The sequence below is a fragment of the Mastomys coucha genome, unplaced genomic scaffold (genome assembly GCF_008632895.1).
Source record: "Mastomys coucha isolate ucsf_1 unplaced genomic scaffold, UCSF_Mcou_1 pScaffold19, whole genome shotgun sequence".
Taxonomy (NCBI): domain Eukaryota; kingdom Metazoa; phylum Chordata; class Mammalia; order Rodentia; family Muridae; genus Mastomys; species Mastomys coucha.
This window is the reverse complement of record NW_022196901.1, coordinates 9,318,736-9,324,799: the sequence shown is the minus strand read 5'-3', so window position 1 is coordinate 9,324,799 and position 6,064 is coordinate 9,318,736.

Sequence of the window (6,064 nt, the reverse complement as noted above, 5' to 3'; positions counted from 1 at the left end):
ACAAGATATTCCATGACAAAACAAAATTTACACAGTATTTTTCCACAAATCCAGCCCTACAAAGGATAATATATGGAAAGCATCACCATAAGGAGCAAAACTACACCCTAGAAGAAGCAAGAAAGTAATCTTTCAACAAATCCACACAAACCTAATTCCACCTCTTACAACAAAAACAAAAGGAAGTGACAATTACTTTTCTTAATATATTAATTTGAAAATTAATATTACCAACATATCCTAATCGATTAAAATCTAATAATATGAGGAACTGGAAATTTGTTGATTTTCATCCAATGATCTCTCTACTTTGATAATTGGAGAAATAGGTCCAACATTGTACAATCTATATACACTGTCAGCTCGTTTGTTTGTGACAGTGTCCTACTGTGTACAACATAAGGGTCTTCAAATCTTGCTTCTCCTGTCTCAGCCTCTCTATTAGTTGTATTGCTTATTTCATGTTTTTACACTATACTATGGTATTCAGAACAGCTTATATATTTCAAAAGTGTTTATATACCCAAAAGAAACATAGACAATTAACTAGGGAGATGGCTTGTAAGAGAACAACAAAGTGAAACTGAATGCTTTGCTTGACATTTGTAATTCTTGTATCAAGTTTGAAGAAGAGGCCTTTATAAGTTACTCTTTCTCTGAGATGAATGCTTTTCCAAATTATCACAGCTAATGAACCAAATTTTAACCCTCACCTAATGTCTGTGCCACCCTCCAAGCAGAACCATTGTTCATTGAAACAGTTGGGAAATGACTTTATGGATAGACCATCTTAATATCTACACCATTTCTTAAATGAATGTAACTTGTAAAAAAAAAAAAAGAAAAGAAAGAAAACATTGACACAACAGTCAAAGAAAGTGCAAAAAACAAAAAGCTCCTAACCCAAAGCATCCAGGAAATCCAGGACACAGTGAGAAGACCAAACATAAGAATAATAGGTATAGAAGAGAATGAAGATTCCCAAGGTAATGGGCCAGTAAATATCTTCAACAAAATTATAGAAGAAAACTTCCTTAACCTAAAGAAAGAGATGCCCATGAACATACAAGAAGGCTTCAGAACTCCAAATAGACTGGACCAGAGAAGAAATTCCTCCAGTCACATAATAATATAAACACCAAATGCACTAAACAAAGAAAGAATTTTAAAAGCAGTAAGGGAAAAATGTCAAGTAACATATAATGGCAGGCCTATCAGAATTACAACAGACTTCTCACCAGAGATTATGAAAGCTAGAAGATCCTGGGCAGATGTCATACAGTCCCTACAAGAACACAAATGCCAGCCCAGGCTACTATACCCAGAAAACTCTCAATTACCATAGATGGAGAAAACAAGATATTCCATGACAAAACAAATTTACACAGTATTTTTCCACAAGTCCAGCCCTATAAAGGATAATTGATGGAAAACATCAACATAGGGAACAAAACTACACCCTAGAAGAAGCAAGAAAGTAATCTTTCACCAAATCCACACAAACCTAATTCCACCTCTTACAACAAAAACAACAGGAAGTAACAATTACTTTTTCTTATCTTAATATGAAAGTTAATATTACCAATATATCCTAATCAATTGAAATCCAATAATATGAGGAATTAGAAATTTTTTGGTTGTCATCCAGTGGTCTCTCTAATTTGGTAATTGGAGAAATAGGTCCAATATTGTATAATCCATATACACATTCAGCTTGTTTGTTTGTGACAGTGTCTGGTTGTGTACTACATAATGGTCTTGAAATCTTGTTTCTCCTATCTCAGCCTCTCTATTAGTAGTATTGTTTATTTGATGTTTTTATACTATACTATGATTTTCAGAATAGCTTACATATTTCAAAAGTATTTATATAGCCAAAAGATAATTAAATTGGGAGGTGGCTTGTAAAAGAACAATAAAGAGTGAGACTGAATGCTTTGCTTGTTGTTTGTAACTATTGTATCAAGTTTGAAGAAGAGGATTTTATAACTTACTCTTTCTCTGAGATGAATGCTTTTCCAAATTATCACAGCCAATGAACCAGAGTTTTACCCTCACCTAATGTCTGTGGTACCTTCCAAGCAGAACCGTTGTTCATTGAAACAGTTGATGAATGACTTCACGGATGACCTTTCTAATATACTCACTATTTCTTAAAATGAATGTAACCTGTTCTCTGTGGATTGAGAATAAAGTCACTCACTCAAGGCAAATAGTTTTGACCATACCAGGAAGTCTGTATCCAAAAATCATACCTACAATTCATTCCTCAGTACAGCAGAACTGTCAACTCTCAGCTTAGCTACGATGGAGATAAAATCGTTTGGTGATGTGAGGGTCATTGAAGTACAGCCTTATTACAATGAAATCCAGTGTCTAAAAATTGTTCTTATTTTAGACTTGTACCACAGTAAGAGCCAAGATTTTAAGCTGTACTAAATACAAAACAAACAATCAAACAAACAAACAAAAAGACTTTATATATTTATGTTCATTTAAGAAAATACTAGTACTGATAGATTAATTTGAAATATACAGTTAATATGTTAGGAGTTATTTAAAATTTATATTGAGAAAAACATGTATTTTCAGTATTGCTGTAGACAAACATCTACATAACTGTTAAATTGATTGTTGTTTTGTATCAAACAACTTTTATAATACTCATTTTTATTGTTATAACATTTTATAAATTTTAAAGAATATGACAAAAAAGATATTGTAGGTATTGAAGGGGAGTCTCTGGGAGGAGCTGGGGTACAAAAGGGAAACAAGAATGTGATTTAATTCTATTTACTTAAAATATGTTTTTAATTGTTAACAAATTCAGATAAATTAAAATCATGTAACTTTTATCATAATGCAATAAAACTTTAAAAAAAAGCTGAGTAGTATTCCATTATGTAAATGAACCACCTTTTCTTTATCCATTCTTCAGCTGAGAGACATTTAGGTTATTTCTAGCTTCTAGCTTTTACAAATAATACTGCTATGAACATAGTTGAGCAAGTGTCCTTGTGGGATGGTAGAATATCTTTTTGGTTATATATACCCCAGAGTGGTATAACTGGGTTTTTAGGTAGAGCTATTTCCAATTTTCTGAGAAATCTACAAGTTGATTTTCACAGTGGTTGTACAAGTTTGCAATCCTACCAGCCATGGAGTTCATAGCTTCAACAGCTTCGTATCCCCAAGCTCCATATGCTCACCAGCCTGTGCTGTCCCTAAGACCTCACATTATGCGTCAGATCTGTTTCTCATGATCTATTGCTACTCTTTCAGGCCTTCTTCCATCTCTTTATTCCCTCTCTTCTTTTCTGATTTTCCTTAGAACTGTCCTTGTGATATTAGTCTCAAAGATCCTATAACCATGTTATATTTTGGATCCAGGAGCAGAAGGCTGTTTCAGACATTATATTAACCTGAGATCAATCTGGTTTCTGTTCATACTTTGATTCTTATTGAAGATACCTTCCAACAAGTAATTTCCCCTGAGACAGGGAAAAGTATTCATTGGTCAACAACATTCTTTGTGTCATTTTGTAATTTTAGTATGTGTCTTTGGCTTTCTGAGGAATGCCTTTCTTACCCACCACCCTCAATGGCCCTTCATGTCTCTCACAGCACTTACTCAGTTTTACCTCGTATTCATATTCAGATTATTGACTCTTTAAAGGTCAAGGTCACAGAACAAAATAGCTCATTCCCCTCCTCTTTTTAACTTTTTGAAAGCACAAGTTAAATATTTCTAACTTATTTAACTTTGGTTTTAGATAGTAAGTGCAATTTTGAGAATTCTAATTTCAATATTCATTAGACTTCATGGTCCAACTGGATCCTTTTTGTCTTCTACTTAATGCTTTCCACCCCTAATTAGAATGTGATTGCTTGTTTCCATGATTTCCAGTCTATGTCTGAATATGGAAGTGATCTCATATTGCTTTAAAAAGCTTACTCTCGTGCTTCACAATGTCTTTATAATAATTACAGGACAAAGGCTGTTGTAAGGGTGAGCAAAAGTAGGACATTTAGAAGTGTCAGTGAGCTGAAACTAGAATTATTTTTGTATTGGAGCTGTTGAGAAATAACTGGAGAGGCGACGGTTAAAACTGAGAGTGCTTAAAACTTTGAAGTGCCATCGTTTAGGCACGTGGAGGTACTGGAGGTACTTAGCTGAGATGGAATGAAGAGATCAAGGGACAGGAAAAGTTTAAGGGACTTGGTAATCAGATAAATGGAAGCATGATCCTTAGGGATATTCAGATTACACAGAAACATAGGAGAGCCATTTACACTGGAGTACTGTAGGGCACAGGTGAGAGTCTTCATAGAATTAGTAATGGTAATCGAGATATATTTTTTCCTCAGGTACTAGAAAACATGTTTAAAGCTTCTTTTTTTTTCTTTTCTTTTTTTATTAGATTTTCTCTTATTTATTTCCTTTCCCAGGTTCCCCCCCCCAAAAAAAAAATTAAAACAATCCCCTGTTCCCTCCCTTCTCCCCTTGCTCACCGTCCCACCCCCTCCTGCTTACTGGCCTTGGCATTCCCCTACACTGGGGCATAGCACCTTCACCGGGCCAAGGTCCTCTCCTCCCATTGATGACCGAATTGGCCATCCTCTGCTATACACATGCTGCTGGAGCCATGAGTCCCCCCATGTGTAATCTTTCATTGGAGTTTTAGTCCCTGGGAGCTCTGAGGGTACTAAGTTAGTTCATATTGTTGTTTGTTCTAAGGGGCTGCAAAACCTTCAGCTCCTTGGGTCCTTTCTCTATCTCCTTCATTGGGGACCCTGTACTCAGTCCAATGGATGGCTATGAGCCTCTACTTCTGTATTAGTCTGGTACTGTCAGAGCCTCTCAGGAGACAGCTATATCAGGCTCCTGTCAGCCAGCATTTGCTAGCATCCACAATAGTGTCTAGATTTGACTATTGAATATGGGAAGTATTCCCAGGTGGAATATTCAGTCTCTGAATTGTCCTAGCTTTTTATTTTTTTATTTTTTTGTATGGTTTAGAAGAAACTAGAGTATTGGTTTTATGTAAGAAAACAAAGGCTGGAGAGAAAATGCGTATCATTTTAACACTGAGTTCAACAAAACCACGGGAACAGTTTCTTGTCTGTGTCTGGTCACGGAAGTCTAGGAAACAAGTGTCTGAGTTATGATGTTCCATACCTCACTGACCCCTGAAATCTGGGTGTCGTCTGTCATGGCTAGCATTGGAATAAAATATAACAGATTACAAATGCTGAATCCTCCATACAGAAACATAAGAGAACTGGTCGAAACTTCTGAAATGACATTTGTCCACATTTTGGGTGTAACAAGATAACAAGAGTCAGAAAATACAGTCTTCAGAAATCAATAGAGATGGAGGAGAGTTTTTGTGATGCCCCCCAAGGTTGGAAATTTGTTGGGCTGTGAGAGCACAAATTTGCTGTCAAGAGTCTGGAGCAGGAATGCTCACTTATTTTTTGTTTTATATCCCTGTATGTACAAGTTATTGTTTATGAAAAAATCACGATTCCTGATTTTTAAATTTATTTTTCCCAATGAGAAAAATGTGTATGTATATGTGTGTGTATGTATGTGTGTATATGTTTTTTTTCCTAATTGCTAATTGCTTCCAAGTTCATAAAGCTGATCAAATGATGCACATTGCAATTGTTCATATCCTTGGAAGTCCATAGACCATTCTAATATCTAAGCTTTTTTTTTTTTATTTATTGATCTATTATTTTTATTTGCATCTCTCTCTCTCTCTCTGTGTGTGTGTGTGTGTGTATGTGTGTGTGTGTGTGTGTGTGTGTGTGTGTGTGTGTGTGTGTGTGTGGTGTGTACCATGTATATGCAGCTACTTACAGAAGGCAAAACATGTCAGTACTGGACTTACAAGCAGTTGTGAGCCATCAGACTGAGTGTTGGCATTCTAACTCAGGTTGTCTAACAGAGCAGGAAGTTTTCTTAACCACTGATTCATCTCTTTAACCTTCTGTCTTAGTCAGGGTTTCTATTCCTGCACAACATCATGACCAAGAAGCAAGTTGGAGAGGAAAGGGT